At 41.0% G+C, this 20,580-nt stretch overlaps 1 pseudogene; it reads right to left on the bottom strand.

Moving 5' to 3' along the window:
* Positions 1-15,037: 15,037 nt before the first annotated feature.
* Positions 15,038-18,987, bottom strand: LOC122905426 (annotated as a pseudogene).
* Positions 18,988-20,580: the final 1,593 nt, after the last annotated feature.

The following is a 20,580-nucleotide window of genomic DNA, read 5'->3' as shown; positions in this document are numbered from 1 at the left end:
GAAATGTGATTAACATAACTAAAACTTAACATTCAACATACATAAATACGATACATATATATATATTTATTTATTTAGCCATATTCTTTAATTGGAAAAGAGATATATGTTAAAGTGTACAAATTTTAAAAAACCACTGCTTCAGTGACAATTCAAGAAATGGAGATTTTAAAAGTCTGCAGGTGATGTTATATAGCTACTAAAATAAATATAAACAATAAGCCCCAATATTGATAAATCAGTGTGAATTTACAGTTATTACTATAGACATTATAAGTTGCTTCAGTCTGGAGAGCAATCCAGCAAGAAGAGAAAAAGAACTAGAATATGATTATACGTGATACTTTACAACTTCACTTTCAGGGGTACATCCTGAAGAATTAATCTAAAAGTAAGCCAAAGATGAGCCGTATAAAGAAGTTTGTAGCTAGGCTACTTAGAGATTATGAAAACTGGAAACAATCCAAGTGTCACTTGATAGAATTATGGAATATTACTGCAATGGGCATCTATCAGGATAGCATTAATATGAACTGTGCCCTTATGTGGGAATCTGATGTAAAGAAAAATAGAAAAATGCAAAATTTAAAACATGTACATAGTGGTTGCTGCCACATAAAGGTCAGAAGGGAATTCAGAGATACTATATCCTGTTTAGCTTTTAATATTCCCCAGCTTCATTTATTGATAAAATGGCTTACCCCCACCTCAGTTATTTAAGAGGGAAAAAAAGAAGCGTCTTAAAAAGGTAGATATCTTGTACAGACATTTAACTGATATGAATGTACATAAACCCAATTTCTGGCCATTATGATTATAATCATTATTACTTAACGTACCAAGGCCAGAATTGCTTTATTAAGTAAAAGCCAACTAATTAAGAGGGGAAAAAAGGGTATTTAGTGGGTGCAACAACACATCCTCCATCACACATTCTTTCCCAACCACACTGCACACATGTCCCTTCTCCTTCTCTCTTCATTCCCTGACAAGTGTCTACCACACCCTTCCTCTCACTAGTCTTTCTGCTGCTGGTTTATAGTTAACCAAGATTAGTTCAAAATTTGTAGGAATTATTAGGCCTTGATCTCTTTGGAGTAATGATACTTTTTTAGTCTAAGAAGACAACACCAAGAATGATTTGAAGTTACAAGGAGAACTGCAGAGACTTAAAAAAGAGACAGATAAGAGGAAAGATGGCTGCCCAAGAAGCCATGTTCCAGGCTAAGAACAGACTGAGCTCTAATGGTTCCTTACCTCAGACATGTTCCTTAGTCTCTCTGAACTTTAACTTCCTCGGGTTTCATATGGTAGAGTTGAATTACATGATTTCTCAGGTCCTTTCCTTCAATTTTATTCTTCTTAGGAAAGTGTGGAGTGTGGCCTATTAATGCAGCATAGTCAAGGAAGCATAATTTCTCTAAACTTTATTTCCCCTCTTTTGCCTTTCTCTCCATTCCTAAGGCAGTTCTTCTGTTCATTGTCTCAATTTCTTCCTAGCGCTGTTGATATTACATTTTTCTTGATATTACATATTTTCATTTTTCTTAGAGCCCTCTGAAGCCTTTTTTTAAAAATAAGCCTTATTTTAAGAAGAGTTTTAGATTTATAGACTCTGAAGCACTTTGAGACATATAAAAACAGAAAAGAGAGGTTTTTTAAAAACCCATGTAAAACACAAAATACTTATAACTTTTGTTAAAATAGTCACTTTGTGAATACTAAAATACTACATTTTCTTTTTCTTTTGCTAGAAAAATTATGGAGATAAATCAGCTATTAATTAGGAATATACCATTTTGATTCTTAGCCAGTCTCTGGGCATAGTTAAGTAGCTAAATTCTTTCTTCTCTTCTCTCTCTCTCTTTTTAAATAACATTGTTCCCTTTTATGAGACAGAAAAATAGCAGAAAGCTAAGCTTTTCGAAATGTCATCATTTATAAATTTAATGCCAAATATTTAAATAGCAGCAAACATGTTAAAATGTACATGATGAAATTAATTTTTTGAAAATATTGACTTTTGCGAAAGAAGAGCCAATAATTCACCAGTCGTATCTCTATGAGATGCTCCTATATTACCTTACTGCAGTAAAGAAGTTTCTAGAGATAGCCACTTGGCATAGTTTATATTTCTTAAAACTGTTAGGGAGTGACTACTTAGAGAAATAGCTTAAAACTTAGGGACTCCCTTGAGACAATAAGGAAACCTTGAGAAGACTGGTAAAGTGGAGATGTTTATAAATTCACTTTGTTTTGTTGTATAAATTTGCACAATAATAGGGATTATGACTCAGAGTTCCTACATCCTGTTTCAAGGAAACTGCCTCATTCCCATAGGCCTAGAATAACCCGGCTATTCTATAAGACATTATGGATAACCTATTTGTTCCATATCTCTCAACTCCCTCCTCAACAATGTAGAGTTAGCTTTATCCATAATAAATAACCTCTTGTCAAAATACCTACTGCAATTCTCCTCCCCCCTTCCCTTACACACCATTCAGCTCCGGTCTCCTCTGATGCCCTCCTGTGCAGTTTTGAGGTCCGCCTGCATCATCCTTCAGCTCTTCCAAGGCCTTATTAAGCAAATATCTACTTCTCCACTATCTACTTTTACCAGCTTTCTATGACCATTCCCAGTTTATTCATTTTCTAAGTTTCCCCAACAGGGACATATCAGCTTCTTGCCTATCTTCCGACATTCTTGCTTTTCCTGGCTGTGCTCCTGCCTTTCTAAATAATATAGTCCAAAGCCATTTCGTGGACCAAGCAAAGCAGGCATCTATGTTGAGGGCAGAGTGCTGTCAGGGCCAACGGCAGTTGTAGGAATCTCAGTAGGATGGCAAGGGCTCCTTCACAGATTGGATAGTAATAATAAAACCTGATGTGCTGTACTATTGCCTGAGTGGGATAAGGAGGGAGTCTCTGTTGTGGGAGGAGGGCTGTGGCAGCTCAGAGTTGGGTATTAGAACCTGAGAAGTACAGCATCTGCCTGGGGCAGGAGTGGGGAAAAGTGATTGTTATAGGAGATTAATTACATACAAGGAGAGTTAATCTAATTACTAAATATGTTAAGGATAATTAGAACCAAGTTTCTTCTTATTGGATAAGAGAATTACAAATGTTGTATGGGATTGAAATTGAAAATATTAGCTCAGGGACCACTGGGTGGCTCAGTCATTAAGTGTCTGCCTTGAGCTCTGGTCATGATCCCTGGGTCCTGGGATAAAGCCCTACATCTGGCTCCCTGCTTGGCGGGAGGCCTGCTTCTCTCTCTCCCACTCCCCCTGCTTGTGTTCCCTCTCTCAGTGTGTCTCTCTCTGTTAAATAAATAAATAAAATCTTAAAAAATATATTAGCTCATTTATTAGTTCATGAGTATTGAACACATAGGTCTCAGTATAGAGAGATAGGAATAAATACAGAAAAAAGTATGTGTGTGTGTGTAACAATGAGCAGACCTGGTTATCAGATCTTGGTTTTTAAATACCATTTTTTCTAAAAGGAACCAGTGCTCCTTGGAGAAATGTTGGATTTAGGGTTTAGGCAAGTACAAAATTGGCCTAGAACATCATATTAGACTGGAAAGCAAGGACAAGCTCAAAGAATAATAGGTACATTTCAAAGGGAAACAGGATCCAGCTTTAGGGTGTCTCACTGGCCAAATCTGGGACCATTTTAGCATCAAAATAAATAATGATATTAGATTCTAATCCATTGAATACAACAGAAATCCAAGACATATATAAACAAATAGGAAGGAAAAAAAAAAACCTATTCCTCACAATATAATGCTACCTGATAAAAGCAGAAATAATAATTGAATTAGAAAATCACCATATCAAGATGGGATCAGTATAGAGACAAACCATAAGAGACTCTTAATCTCACAAAACAAACTGAGGGTTGCAGGGGGTTGAGCAGGGGTAAGGATAGGGTGGCTGGGCTATGGACATTGGGAAGAGTATGTGTTATGGGGAAACTGTGAAACGTGTAAGCCTGATGATTCACAGACCTGTGCCCCTGGGCAAATAATACATTATATGTTAATAAATTAAAAAAAGAAAATTACCATATAACTGTTATCATAGTAATAATTAATCAAACAAAACCATCAAAGGGTGCTTAGTGAATAACATTTTGAAAAACAGAATATTTCATAATCTCAAAATACTTCTTCACAAAATTCTTATTAATTACAGAGAGAAAAAAAAGAGTAACTTTATAGTGGAGAAGGCTGGCAAGCAACATCAAGTGATCAAAGATAATATCACTGGTGATGGGTCAAATAAAAATCATGTATCACCTGATGGGATGAAATGAGATCACAGCATCATTTCTGTGACATTCCTGCCCACACACAACACTCCCTGCCAAATGTATAATCTGAATCTAATTAGGAGGAAACATCAGACAAACCTAATTTGAGGGGTACTTTGCAAAATAATTGTCCTGTAATCTTCCAAAGAGTCAAGTCATGTTGGTCAAGGAAAGACTAGGAAACTCCCAGTTAAATAGACATGACAGTAAATACAAGAGAAGATCTCAGTCTCAATTCTTTGGTATGAAGGATATCCTTGGGATAATTGGTAAAACCTGAAGAGGGTCTGATGATTAGGTAGCAGTAATGAATAAATGTTAATTTCCTGATTTTGATGTTCTGTTAGGGCTCTGTGAAAGAATGTCCTGATGTATGGCAAATACATGCTAGAGTATTCCAGGCTGATGATACTAGGTCTGCACCTTACAAATAATTCGGGGGGAGGGGAAATGTTCTTTATACTATTCTTGCAAGATTTCTGTAAGCTCAAAATAAAAAGGAGAAATATGAAATGGAATGGGCTGGCTGGGGAATAACTAGCTGAGACAAAGAAACTGACGGTGACCAAGTTGAAAAATAGACTGTATTTATTGACAGTAGACTGGATAGCCATAAGGAAAACTTGAATAAAAACGGAGACTCAGAGAAGACAAGCAACAGGCATCACTGAGAAGTCTAGTCCAACCCTATCCTGAGGCTGGAGCCTTCTGGATCCTCCTCCTAGAAGCTCCACCTGGGAACACTTGAACTTCCATGGCTGTTGGCCTCCCCAAATTTAGGTTAGCAGAATCAGTAATTCCATTGTTCCATTTGCCTCTCTAGGCTCCTGCTTTCCCTTGGTTTACCATCTTGTCAGCTCTTTCAACAAACTTCTAAGATATGCTTTCCATGGGATGGTTTGTTCAAATAATCTAGATGATCTTATTCCATAAAGAGAAATCTTTGCTTTATTCTCTTCATAGCTTTTACTTCTTCTTAAAAAGTCTCTGTATTTCTTTATTTTCTGTCTCTCTGCACCAGACTGAAAATTGAGATAACAGGGCCCATCTGCCTTGCTCACTATTATCTCTCCTTCCAAGGAAAAAGCAAGCATGGCCACAAAGAACCTCTGTTGACAAGGTCTGACAAATCCTCCAAAAGACTGACCCAGGCACATTCTCTCAAATTACCCTGAGACAGTAAGAGCAGTATTGAGACAGTAATCTTCAACATACTACTCCTGAAACCATTCCCAAGGTCTGGTTCCCCTTCATATATACCTTATACCTTCCTCCTCCATCCAGTACCTGCTAGGAATGGCTCCTCTTCACTTGGAAAATTGCTGCTTATCTTTTTTTTTCTTTTTTTTTTAAAGAGACATCTAATTTTTTTTTTTAAGATTTTATTTATTTATTTGACAGACAGCACAAGTCGGCAGAGAGGCATGCAGAGAGAGGAGGAAGCAGGCTCCCTGCTGAGCAGAGAACCTGATGCGGGGCTCAATCCTAGGACCCTGGGATCATGACCTGAGCCGAAGGCAGAGGCTTTAACGCACTGAGCCACCCAGGCACCCCTGCTCCTTATCTTTTAATAACCTGTTCAAATGTTCCTCGCTCTATGAATCTTTCCCCTTGTCCCTAGACAGGGCCCCAGAGCTTCTTCTACCCATCTCTGCTATAGAGACCCTTACCATATTGTACTGAAATATTTTGGTTATTTTTCTGGTCTTTTCACTGGAATGTTTATGTTCCTAACTGTATCTCCAATACCTAGCACGGTGCCTGGAACATATTAGGAGACCTATAAATGTTGACAACGCCCTAGAACATCAGAGCAGATTAGTGCTGGTCAAACTTCTTTCAACTACCTGTTACTGAGTCTCAAATTGCCCAGAAACTAAGTAAAAACTCATCTACAATATTAAAAATTAAAATATCCTCTTAGCCTTAAGGTACTTCAATTCATTCATTTTCCATTGGGGCCCCAAAATCTGCATTTTGAATAAGTCCCTGGTGATTCTGGGACAAATTTTGAGAAACACTGTTCTGGACCATTTTAAACTTTCAGCCCACTCCTCCTTCACTCCAGTCTTGAGTGGTCCCCTCTCTAGTTAATCAGCCTCTATAAAACTAGGGACACATCCTACACAGTTCTGCTTTACTGTTTCAGCATTTTGATGTAGATTGCCACTCTCTTAGTTGGATTTCCACAGAGACTTGAGGCCTCAATTGTTTTGTTGAACTCTAGTTTAGAATTTTATGTGATTTTATGCCATGCAAAAACTCATACTCATTTCGACTTCTAGTTCCCACACTTCACGGTTTCTAATCCCAACTCCAAATCAGTTACCTGAGATTCCCAGCTCTATCCTCACCCACATAATTTTTCATAATAAAACCATTGGACCTCCTGGACCTTGAAGGCCCCTCTCTGCTCAGGGCTCCCAAAAGACACTACCTAAGTTTTTCCTCACATGCACAGCTCTTCCTAAAAGGCTATGCTAGGAAGCAAGATGAATGCAAGCTTTGAAGAAAATGTCACTTCTTTCCAGTTATAAAATTGACTTTTTTGTTTCACTTGATGCTGGTTTAAGGGACTGAAATATCTAAATTCTCAAGCTCCATTAACCACTATCCCATCAAATGTCATGTCAAGTGCAGAGCAGTCCCGAGGCTCTTCTGCTTCCTGGGCTGTGACACATTTTATCTTCATCCCCCTTGATGAACCCTATTAAATTTTTTCCTTATATGGTTCCCCCAGGAACATGAGTGAGTTAAATCTGGCCTGTTTATCCAATATCAAGATGGCCCCAACAGAATGGCACTCCTAAGAGTAATTCTCAGGCCCCATTGAATGTCAGTAAGTGATGTGATCTGATCTACATTATCATGTCCAGACTGTAGAACCTTAAAGAAACCTGGATTATTATCATATTATGTTATAAGAGTTTTCAACTTGCAAAAAACCAAGATTATTCCCAGGAGTAACAAACCCAAATGTTCATAGGAGCAAGGAGGATAATATAAATGTGTGAATCTTGTACATGTAAGAAAATAAGGTTTGGTGGGTATTGTGGGAAAATGACAATAGATTTCTCCAAAAGATATTCAAATTGAAAAAGAAAATTGCCGAAAGTCCATAAAAAATAAAATCTGCTGGCCTGCCACCCTTCCTAAAAAGATATACTTCATCCACATTTGATAATTTTTTTTAATTAGGTATTTTAGTTAGGTTCTAGGTTAAGCTACCATAACAAAGAAACCTGAAACTTCAGTGGGCCAAATAACACAGAATTTTACTTCTCTAAGAGACCAGAAGTAGGTGGACTGTCTGGACCTACAAGCTCTGCTCCATGAGTACTCCCAGGTATCCAAGGTGGGAGAGCAGTTCAGCCATCCTACATACATGTGTCCATGTGTGTTTCAAAGTGTCTGCTCCAGATGCCACCACTTCCCAAGAGGCAAGAGAAAGAGGGGAAGTGGATTCATTTTAAGAACATGTCCCAAAATTTGTACACATCACTTCCACTCAATTACACCGTCTCTCCTGGGCCTCTCATGAACACCGCTAACTTAAACTCAAGTTAAGTTTCCATAAACCTAAATCATTTCCTACTCTTTAAAAATTGTGTTTATTGGGAAATCAAGTCTGAACCGATCAGCTTTTAATATCTGACATTTAAATTCTGCACCAAACTCACTCTATATGACTGAAAAGAACTCACAAATTCACATTAGTACAGTTGTTGAAAAGCAAGATTAACATAGAGAAGGCTGAGTAGTAATGAGCCTTAAGAGTCTCATTTAAGGGCACCTGGGTGGCTCAGGGGGTTAAGCCTCTGCCTTTGGCTCAGGTCATGATCTCAGGGTCCTGGGATCAAGCCCTGCATCGGGCTTTCTGCTCGGCAGGGAGCCTGCTTCCCCCTCTCTCTCTGCCTGCCTCTCTGCCTACTTGGGATCTCTCTCTGTCAAATAAATAAATAAAATCTTAAAAAAAAAAAAGAGCCTCATTTAATATGCGTGATGAAAGCAATCAACTACGCTTATTACTAGAACATTACCTACTATGACAACAACAAAAAGGGGGGAAGAAAAAGGTAAAGACTACTCTAATTCAGGGTAAATGCAAGGGAAAAATATCTTATTCTTTATTATTTAAGCATCTACATATTGTTGGTATCACTAACCCATCCAAAAAGAACTGATGGAAATGCAGTAAGGATAAATACAGAAGGTAAAAAATCTTAGACCTACGTAAGAAACTTGAAAAACAAACAAACAAACGAAAACAAAGGTGTGGATATAAAGTGGGTCTACAAAGGAGCTGGCTTTGTTTTGATAGTGAGTTTTAGCAGGTGGCAGCTTAGATCACCAAAAAGAGTGATTGTCTGGTTACAAAATTCACAGCATTCCTAAGGTTCATTCCATCCAATTCCTATTCCCTCGACTTAGTTCTCTGCATGTGTCTTGCATTTTCATGCTACGTGACCGGCCGTGCTGTTGGTTCTGCCTGCATACCATCTGCTCTACCTCCCCCTCCCGGAGTCTCCTCTGTCCCAGGCCAGGCAGTCGCTGCCTTTGGAGGCCTTCCCAGGTTTTCCAGCAGAGTTAGTTATTCTCTTTCTTATTCCCATAGTCACACTTACACTACAGTAGTCATAATCTAAACTTGGGCTATATTCCATTTATTTTGTGTTAATTTCCCCTTCAACAAGATGTATATTCATTAAAGGCAAGGCCTATGGTTTCTTTACTCATCTCAATTTTTCCCTCTTCCTAGGATAATGCCCTATGCACATGGCAGGTACTCAATCAATGTTGCTGAATCTGTAAATGAAGGTTGACATTTCTAAATGCCCACTCTACTGAGAAATGCTCCTCCTTGCCCTTCTACCCTACCATCCCTTGAGCTCCCCATATTGCATAAAGAGCCATGCATAAAGATGTTCACTACAGCATTATTTATGACTATAGAAAGCTAACAACCACCTTGTTTCTCTATAGTGAGTAGACATAGACATAAACTATTTAATTCATATACTAGAATACTATATAGCAATTAAAATGAACAAATCAAAGCACATTTATTTGTCAATAAGAATAAATCTGAAAAAAGCATTAAATAAAAAAATCAGGTTCATGAATAATATGTAAAGTATGACATAATTTATGTAAACTGCATGGATTATCATTTCACTAAAAAGCCAGGTAAATTTTTTGAAAGAAAAATAAATTTGGGGATGCCTGGGTGGCTCAGTCAGTTAAGCACCTGCCTTCAGTTCAGGTCATGATCCCCGGGTCCCAGGATTGAGTTCTGCATTGGGCTCCTTGCTCAGTGGGGAGCCTGCTTCTCCCTCTTTCTGCTGCTCCCCTGCTTGTGTGTGCTCTCTCTCATGCTCTCTCTCTCTCTCCCTCTCTCTCTGACAATTAAATAAATAAAACCTTTAAAAAAGTAAATCTTAAAAGATAATAAGGACTCTTCCTTCAGCCCCATTTCCCCTCCAGCTTCTGTGCTGTCTTTATGTTTTTTAAAAGATTTTATTTTTAAGTAATCTCTACACCCAATGTGGGGCTTGGACTTACAACCCCAAGATCTGAGAGTCACGTGCTCTACTAATTGAGCCAGCCCAGTGTCCCTGTGTTGTCTTTATATGGCTTATTCTGATACAAAGCTCAGGAACTGGGAACAAAATCCCATAAGCAGGGAAGACAAGAACCCAGAAGGCTCTGCCCCATATAGTTCTTCACATGGGGAAGTGTAAACCCTACATCTAGACACCACTGAAGAATCTCTAAGTAATTCTTTGGCCACATGTTAGTGATGAAAAAAAGAAAAACTGAGAAAGATGCTGATAGACTTTAGGTCCAAGAAAATACAATGACTACTCAGAGAAAATGGAATTTTAATGAATGGATTTAAAACCCTCAGCAGTTAACTCTATAGTTCATCCAGTGGTGAGTGGAAGAGAATCCACATTGCAGAAAGGAAGACTAAAAAAATCTCTTCTAAGACAGAGAGCTCAATGCTTCCTCCACTTTAGGGGAGAACATTAAACTCAATCCACTTTACCCAATTTCCAGAGTCCAGAGAAAAATTATGTTGGGAAGAATATTAAATGGGGAGTCGGGAGATGTGGACTTCTGACTATTCTCCATTTGCCTCCACCCCCAGATCTGTTCTCTGCCCTACTCCGATTTCTGAGAGGCTGGGCTCTCTGGACTATTTCATCAAGGCATTTTGTTGGGTTTGACCGATGAGAGTCAATGACAGGAGTCATTAGGGGACAGGAGTAAGAGAAAAGAGACAGGTTGGGGAATTTCTTCCTCTTTTCCTCCCTGCATTGGTGCCACAGCTCTGGCAGTGGCTGTGTCCCTGCACAAGCAAAGCTCAGGTAACCTCTCCCCCAGACTCTACTCTCAGAGGACTTCTTTAAGGCCTAGGGGGAGACAAAGGCTTCTTGCTATCACCAGTTTCTAGCTGCCTCCCATGTGGGTTTTCTTAACTTTGCCCACACCTCTATAAAACGTGACTTCAGCCAAGTCCTTTTAGTTGAATCATCAGGTATTGGGATGCTGGTGGGGATCTCAGTTCAAGACTCAGCTCTGCCCCTAACAAACTGAAAGAGCTGAACAAATCACTTCTCCGTGGGCCTCAGTGCACCAATATGTGAGGGAAGAATAGATGATACTGAAAGTCTCATCCACCTTAAAGATTCTGGAATCCACTTGAACCTGAGACAGGACGGAGCCCTATCTCAAGTGAATTTTTGCAGCATATTTGTTTAAAGACGCTCTTTTTAAAGGACAGCTAAAGATGTCTACTTTCCTATTTTTATCCCTTCTCAAGGAAATGTTTCAACAGGATGAGCTTGAGTCAACAGCTGGTGGGGCCAAACATTTTAATTTCATTTCCCTCCCCTGCTCCGATCCTTCTTGGAGAAATGCAGAGTGCTCAGCCCTACTTGGACAATACTCACTGAGCCTCACAGTCCAGGGAGAAGCCAACACATCTCCGCCTGGGACAGCTCATAGCACCAGCGCCACCAACAAGCTTCAGGAGGCCCCAAACCAATTCCAAGTCCTTCTCCTTTCCTGACTCTCTTTGCTCTCCAGTTCTTTTTCCCTCTTTCCCAAACTCAACTCCTGCTTTCTCTTTCATCTATTTATTGCCTCCTGTCCTTTATGTGCCACTTCTCAAGACTATTGGAGGCACAGGAAATACAGAGGTCTTGGTCCTACAGCTTCAGTGGTTTATTCAAAGAGCCCACTGGCACAAAGGCTGATCAGCAGGCAGCTTCTGAGCCTAACGCCAAGAAGTCCCTGCCCTGCAGGCTATCAGTACCTCTGGCTGAAATAAGACACCTCACAAAGCTGTCCACCTGGAATGGATGAGCAGCTGGCAGAAAGGACATCTGGGGTGCTTCCAGCCAGACACAAGGCAGAGATTGCCTGCCAGAACTGCTGATATGATCTGAATGTTTGTTTAATTTCTATTTGAGCACTCATTCTAGGGCTGGCCGAAAACTCAATTTCAGACTGTTTTGACATCCTTCATTTCTGTGTCCAGAGAGAATGCTGTTTCTGGAGCACCAAGGTTCTAGGGGACCTTCTGGTCACCATATTTCATAGTATGACTTCTTCAGATCTGAGTGAGCCCTCTTGCTTCTTCTGTAGCCTGCTCCTGAGACCTTGGATCTATTTATAAGTCTCCCTGGATAAACCACACAGGCATCCCTTCTCAGCACACTTCCAAGAAGAGAGGGCCTGGTCCCTCCTTCAGGATCCATAGACCCCTCTACCCTCATCTACTGTAAACAGGAATGACAGTTTTCAAAAGGGAACAAATCCTTCTTCCCGCCATGTTTCTTATCAAGATACATTATCCATGCCCTGAATCTTCTCCTCTCTTTGGAGCTTAGGTTTGGGTTTTTTTGTTTTTGTTTTTGTTTTTTTAAGATTTATTTAACACAGATTGAGAGAGCGAGAGCGAGAGAGAGCAAGCACACAAGCAGGGGGAGTGGGAGAAGGAGAAGCAAGCTCCCCACCAAAGCCTCAATCCCAGGGCCCCAGGATCATGATCTGAACTAAAGGCAACACCTAACTGGATGAGCCACCAAAAGACCTCTAGGGGGCTTTGGCTTTTAAAAGCCAAAGCTAGGATTTCTGCTTTCTGTCCTGCCACCTGCTTCCCCTGATTTGAATGAGCACAGGTCTATCTCCCTGCTTGAAGAGGGGAAGGGATGAGGAAAGGGTAGTGAGAGAAATAAGAAAATAAATTAATCAGCCAAACCTTCAGAATAACATACTCTCTTCTTCACGCTAACTTACAGTTTCTTCAGTTCACATTTTAGCTAATCTCAACCTCCCAATTTGACCTCCACCACTACATAGCTTTAGCCATGGGTGTGAGCATTTTCTTTACACAGACAACACAGGGACACATGTTTTTGAGTTCTGTGAGCATTTCACCATGCACCCCATTCCCAATTAGCAATCCACTGAGCCGTAGATAGCACTGTGGGGTCTCTCAAAGCCTCCTAGTCCTCTCTTAAACTGGTGCTAAGGAAATAATCCACATAGCCCGGGGTGCCACTGGAGGGCAGACAGGGAAGGCATCCTAAACAGAGCTCAGATCAAAAGCACAGGCTTTTCTGCAGGCAAGTTCTCAGCCCAAACTCCCATTCTGCCAACCATGAATAGTGTGATTTTAGGGCTCAGTTCCCTATAATGTAAAATGTATATAACAATAGTACCCACTTGAAAGGACTGCTGCCACGAAACATGAGAATGTACGCAAAGTACTATCCTTAGCATTTGAGAGCTCAATAGGTGATCTTTGCCTTCATTATGATTACGATTATCTAGTACATGCACCCCAAACTCTTCTGAAGCTCTTTTGGCACCTTCCTGTCTACAGGGATCCAGAAAGACAGATTGGCTATGAAAAAGATGAAGTAGGCAACATGGTGTCCATGATGCAATCCCAGGAACTAGGTCCCCCAGACTTGGCCTCCCAGTGATATGTTAGGTGACAGTTCACTAGGCATTGCTTTGGATGATACTGATGCATGGACAGCTTTGGATGATACTTTCGCATGGTAGAAGCACTCTTAATCCCAATGTGGAGGGTTGCAGAAGGCTCTTAGGAAGCATGATGCCAAAGATCAATCTGGATAAATGAGTAGAAAGTTGCTAGGTGGAATGGAGGAATGAGCACGAGGAAGATTCAAAACAGTTACATTAAAGCATGCAAAGTAGAAAGTGAAAATGGAGAACTGAGCAGAAGTCAGGTCATAAATAGCCTCACTGATCATACCAAGAACTTTAGACTTTATTCTGAAGCTACTGAGAAATCACCAAAGGATGTTAAGAAGTAAAATAGTTAGATTTTTATTCCAAAAATGAATGCTGGTTTTAGTACGGGAAATGAGTAAGAAGCAGAAAGACCGGTAATAGGAAAACAGTAGGAGGTGATTGCAATAATCCAGGTGAGAGACGATGATTCTTCAAACTAAGTCTGAGGTGATGGCAAAGAGAGGATGCATAATAATAATTTTAATAGATAATATTTCAGTGTTTCCTATGTGTCAGGCACTGTCCTAAGACCTCTATATGGCTTAAGTCATATAAGTCAAGGATTACCTCTCTAGACTTGGATAACTGCATTTATAATGGAGAAAAAGGAATTGCAGAGAATGATGGACTTGTTTTGGAGAAACTGACTTTCACACACCCACTGAACATCTGAGAGATGTTGAATAGGCAGTTAGCACAGACTGTCTTACTCACATTTAAGTTCTCAGCACCTGGACTGTTAGCAGGTGCTTAAGAAGTGTGCATTTGATGACTGGAAATTTGGAAGTCATCAACAGTCATCTACTATAATAGTAGATGTGATCACCTAAGGAAAGAATATAATGTAAGAGAAGAAATGTGTAAATGATAGATTCTGAGAAAGAACTAATAAATAAGGAATAGACAGAGGAAGATCAGCCGCAAGGGTGATCACTCAACACATTTTATTTCCTCCATGTATATAATATGCAACACTTCTTCCCTTGTTATGACATAGTGGTGAGGGAGAGTGACAGGGTTAGGAAACAGAAAACTATCAACACTGATCAAAGTTATCAATACTTAGTTATAATATGCATCTAATCTGTTATAAGAAAATATCCAACTAGACTTCTAAATAAAAGAATGACTTGGACAGTGAAGAACATGGATGAGGGGAGAAGGATATAGTCTTGCTGGCCAATATAAACCCATAGGCTCTATCAGATAAGGCATGGCTTATACCCCACCCCTGTCAGACAATTCATGCCCACTTCACTCACTGATGGGCCCTTGTACAGACACAGCATCCCTGCAAATGCACTCTAGCTGGGTTCATTTCAAAGAAAGCAGGACTACTTCAAATCCATATTAACCTATGAAAATCCCAAACCAATGATTACTGGGATATCATCATTCCCAGGGGGAAATGATGATTATAGAAATATTTTTTTAAAGGAGGGTCTGAATTATTTTTAATAATGTTTTCTATTCATTCACTGATAAAAAGGTGAAATAGTACCAGATTTCTTTTGTATACACATAATACTTAGTGGTATTCCCACCAATACATGATATCTCTGGCATTTGATTTTATTATTCCTAAGCAGGCGATGTCTCTTACCACCATTTGTCTTTTGTTTTGGATTTTTCTGTTTTGTTGTTGTTGTTGTTTTGCTTTGTTTTGTTTCCAGAAAGGTTGATTTATTATGAGCTATTCTGACATCATTTTTCAGACTGCCTGGCAGTCTGGGGATCAGGGATGGGAGTCTTCCTGTGACTGTGGTGGACAGGGGTATGGGTCTCTACACAGCAGGGCTCATTCTCCTGTGCTCCTGTGGATGGCAGCTGAGGTCCTAATGGAGTACGACTTGATGGCCCCAGGCCTTCCACCACTCAAGAAGCTCAAGGCATTTCTGCTCATACCTCCTCTGGAAGACCAGCCTGGCAGACTGCTGCCACCTCCACCAGTGGAGTTCACCACAGAGATATTCACAATCCCCACACCATCTTCTTCTTCTTTTTTTTTTTTTTAAAGATTTTATTTATTTATTTGACAGAGAGAGATCACAAGTAGGCAGAGAGACAGGCAGAGAGAGAGAGGAGGAGGCAGGCTCCCTGCTGAGCAGAGAGCCCGATGCGGGACTCGATCCCAGGACCCCGGGATCATGACCCGAGCCGAAGGCAGCGGCTTAACCCACTGAGCCACCCAGGCGCCCCCCACACCATCTTCTACCAACTGCTCTCCTCATCCTCCAGCTGCTTGGGGTAGGTGAGGATCTTGATGTCCAGGGCCATCTTGACATCCATGAGCTCCTGGTGCTTGCACAGCTGCTGTGCCAGGTCCTGCCTGCTTGATGGAGGGTGGCCTGAAGCTCCTCCAACTTGGCACATGCATTCTTAAGTGCCAGCTTCCCATGTTCTTCAGCCTCAGCAATGGCAACCTCCAACTTAGCACATTAGTTCTTGCTGTTGTCAATCTCAGCCTACTGCCTCTGAATGGCATGGTTTGTTTCTGAAATCTCAGTGGGATACTCTAAGGGTCATCCTCATGCTTCCCAACCTTGGCCTGAGGGTCTCAAACTTGGTCTTGTACCAGACCTCAGCCTCAGCTCAGCTGCAGCTCTTTGTCTGGCCTTTGACCTCAGCCATGACGCCATGCAGATCCAGGGAGTGGTTGTTGTCCATGGACAGCACCACAGACATGTCTGAGATCTGGGACTGGAGCTCTGCCAACTTTGTCTCATAGAAAGTCTTGAAGACATTAACTTCATTAGTCAGGGTATCTACCTTGGCTTCCAGATCTATCTCGTTCATTAAGGCAGCATCCATGTCCTTTTTCAGCACCAGAAACCAGCTCAGCAGTCAGTGATGGTCAGTTTCATCCTGGTACTTGTTCTTGAAGTCTTCCACAATGTCCTGCATGTTCCACATCTCTGCCTCCAGGCAGCCCTCATCTAGCTGCAGCAACTCAAGCTGCCCTTTGAGGCAGCTTTGCCCACATTGCTGGCCTCAAAGATGGGGGAGCGGACAGCTACTTTTGGCTGACTTCTGCTCCTGCAGCAGGGCCTCCTTGGTCTCCAGCAGCTTGTTCTGCTGCTCTAGAATCTACAACTTATTGATGAAGGAGGGAATTAGTGTTGAGGGTCCTGAACTTGTGCTCCTCCTGATGCAAGTGCTGGATGGTAGGCATTGAGCCTACCCAGAACAAAACCAACAGGCTCTGACTGATGGTGACCTCATGGATGCCAGCGCCCATTGGGCATGTATAGGGGGAGCACAGGACCATGCATGGCCAGGTGGCACCCAGGCTATAGAGACTACTGTTACTGAAGCCACTGGGGTGTATGGAGCTCAGACAAACCTGGGTGCCTCCCTCCCACCATGCCTGCTGCAAGATAGACAGTGGAGCCCAAGCTAAAGGCCTGGGAGCTTAAGGGATGGACATACTGGATAGACTGGGCTGGAACGAGCAGTGGGCACATGGGAGCTGAATTCTTTTACCATCACTTATAATACATTAGCCTGATAGAGAGTTATCATATATGCCAAATAAAATACAAGTACCCAGTTAAATTTGAAATTTAGATCAATAATAAATAATTTTTAGTAAAAGTATGTCCCAAACATTGCATGCCTTGAAATACACATATAACTAGACATCTTGTATTTTATTTGTATCTAGTCTAATAGCAATGATCTTCTCTTATTTTTGTAGGGTTCATAACATGAATCTGTCTCAGAGATCAAAGGCCTCTGGTGTTGTGCAAAGGAGAGTTCTGTCTTTGCTGATTAGGGACCAGCTCTGCTCAGGTGGATGGAAGCTAGGTGGCTGGTTCATTTATAAGATGCAGCCTGGCTCCTGGGTTCTCCATGCTTACGTCTTCTGAGCTTCCAAACCTACCAGGCAAGTCCAAAACTCCAGCAAAGAAATACCTTCCCTAACTTGAACATGAAATCTGAGGGCAATAATAACACTTTTTTCATATTTGTATTTCATGCTGAACTCCCCTTTTCTAATTTTAGTTTTGTTTGCCTTTATTTTCTCTTTAGCTTCAATGCTGTCTTTGAGAATTCCCCAACTGGTGAAAAGGTTTCAAACTGTGGACCCAGCAGGAGGGCCACTATGAAATTAAAGGAGAAGCTAGTCCTGTTCAGGCCACAGATGACAAAATCTTCCTTCTCACTACACCCAGAGGAAGACCATCTTTCAAACCATGGTAATCATCCAGACACGAATTGTGTATTGTTCTAAGACATTTACAAAAGTATCCATGCGTCTGTCTACCCCTTCATGAGTTTTGTCAGCAATTACTACTGATCACCTTATCTTACCAAAAAGGCAAAACCAAGCCCCATGGAATGGTATTGGTGCTGGAACCAAGTCTCAGAGTCCCATCTAATGACAAGCAAAGACATAGTAATTACAGTTGTTTTTGAAACACTTCAGGCTTTCTGCACCAGCCTATGCATCTTCACTGAACAGAAAAAGCCTGGTGTTTGCCCCCTATGTTGGTGGTATTATCGGGGAACTCTTTAGTTCTTAATGTTTCTTATACAGGAAATTTTAGAATACTCTCTTTTCCCCTTCCATTCTCTATACTTCACATGGTTCCTTCTATTCCCTGTCCTTTGAATTTTACTGTATCTGTAAAGTCAAATCCCATTCTTATGATATTCCAGAATGGCCTCAAGGATGCAGTTCTCAATTGTAAAACAATTCATTCTTATACCTGTTGACCATGTATCAACTCCAAATCTATGCTAGGTATTTCATATGATATCAGCATTTTATAATGCATACAGGACAGAAAACTTCTATGTGCAATGTACTGAACAAAGACCATTAACAGTTTACAAAACAAAATAAAAAATGGATTATTTTTTTAAAGAATTTATTTATTTATTTGTCAGAGAGAGAGAGTGTGCACAACCAGGAAGAGTGGCAGGCAGAGAGAGAAGCAGGCTCCCTGCTGAGCAAGGAGCCTGATGTGGAACTCGATCCGAGGACCCTGGGATCATGACCTGAGCCGAAGGCAGTGGCTTAACCAATCGAGCCACCCAGGTGTCCCTAAAAATGGACTATTATACTAAAAATTAAAAAGGCCATAAATGTGCATGGAAGTTTAAGATCAGTTTTATAAGCTCAGACAACCACTAAGTTGATAACCTTGATACAGATGAAAGAGGGAAACATGTTTTCTCTTCTCCCTGAAGAGGAAAATGCATTATCTTCTCTTCACAGCTTTCAGGCACCTGACAGCTGAACTTGGCCTTGGGCCAGTGAGTGACTCACTTACTCAGTTACTGTCACGGTAATGAAAGGGTCTTTTGCTCCATCAGTTGTAAGTTTTTGCAAGACGTTAAACAGAAGCAGTTTAGAAATGTCAGTAGACACCATCCCTTTCTGTAAGGCAGCCCAGTAAGGTGCTGGGACTCTGTGGTGGCTCACACTTGGTCTCCTCAGAGAGTCATTCGAAGATGCAGCATGAAGAGCTCCAGGCTCCAAGACTCACAAACCAGGCTGAGAAGAGCTGCCCAGGGGATGGCTTTGGTTCCACTGGAACATCTTCCAGGCAGGAGGGGATGTAGAAAGACAACAGAGGGGAGCTCCACGGCATAAATCTTCATCTCGGCAACAACTTTAATTAATTACACAGTTTCAGTGAAATCATTCAGCCTTTCTGAACGTCCCTTCTTCCCCCTCAGGTGGTAACAAAGATTCTGAATCATCACCTCTCAGCTTTTCTGAGGCATAAGTAACATAATCAAAGGATACTCAGGAAAACATAAAATGAGAGGCTTAAACTATTCAGTCTTCATTTTCCCTGCCATTATGTCCTAAGACCATATCAAATCCAAAGCAGACACTTGCTCCAGAAGACTTTCCTTTCCCCCAAAATTTCTGGGCACAGAATAAGGCCCCAGCGAAAGAGGAGGTAAAGCATTTAGGACATCAACTGATATGATACTTAGATACAGGTTTTTATCTTCTTTTTATCTTTTTATTTTTTTCATTTCTTATTGAAACAATGGTAAACTAGATGATTTTTTTTTCACCTCCCTTGGTCTCTATTTCAATATTTGTAACATCAGGAATCTCCATTTGTATGTCTGATAGGCTTCTCAAATCTAACTGAACCAAGCTTTCCAAACTAGCCACTACCAATGGCATCCATAACTCCATGCTGTCATAGCTCATCCAGACATTTGGGGTCACTCTTGACTCTGTTCTCCTATACCCCACATCCAATTCATTAACAAATCCTGTTGGCTCTACCTGCAAAACATCCACAATCCAACCATGACTCCTACTCTCACAGACCTTTCTGGGTTGAGTTGTTATCACCGCTCCCTGAAGAACTGAATAATTTCTAATTGCTCTTCCTGTTTCCCCCTTGCTTACCCCCCTTTCCCAGTCCAGTAACCAGAAGGATTTTCCTAAACTCTGTGTATCTTTGCCTATAGATCTTGAAGATGAAGTATGGACAAAGGCTTCTGTGTACACAATGTAAGCGACAAAGTCTTCTGTGTCCCAGTGAGGAGGAAGAGGAAACAAGCATTAAAATAGGAAAGGAGGTAGGGCAATAAAAGAAAAGTGTAACTCAATCAACTGATGCTTTGTCCCTGGAGGAACTTCTAAGGGGCACCGTGAATACCTCTCAGAGCCCTGCATGTGGGAGAAGGAGAGAAGCATTGGCTTCTGTCTCCCAATGGTCCAAGGTGCTCCAAAGCCCCGTTGTCGACACTCCACCTCCACAGTAGTACATGTGTGAGTCTGAGGGGATATCCTATGCAATAGGTGTAAAGGAGCCCAGGGAGGACACTAGATATGTGGCACAAACTAGCAGTAATGTACTTGTAAAACTCAAGATGGAAATGACTGCTGCCATTATGGTTAGAATAACGGGCAAGATGGATCCTGAAAAGATCATTTCATACTGCTACTCTGTTCACAACCAACCAAAAGCTTTCCATCTTTCCCAAGATAAATTCAAGATCTTCACCATTATGTATACCAGTCTCCCCACTGTGCCTGGAAGACCTATGAAAGATGCCCTATTTCAAGGTCTTTGATCTTATACCTCTTCCTTGTTCCCACTTGAAACACTCTGTTCAAATGATACTTCATCAGTGAGGGCTTCCCTGGTATGACCTTGCATAGAAAGTCTAAGGAATACACTCAAAAACTATTTTTAAAATTAGGGTACCAGATTAATATTC

The sequence above is a fragment of the Neovison vison genome, chromosome 4 (genome assembly GCF_020171115.1).
Source record: "Neovison vison isolate M4711 chromosome 4, ASM_NN_V1, whole genome shotgun sequence".
Taxonomy (NCBI): Eukaryota; Metazoa; Chordata; class Mammalia; order Carnivora; family Mustelidae; genus Neogale; species Neogale vison.
Note: the sequence above shows the minus strand (reverse complement) of the source record. Positions and strands in the feature narration are given on the sequence as shown.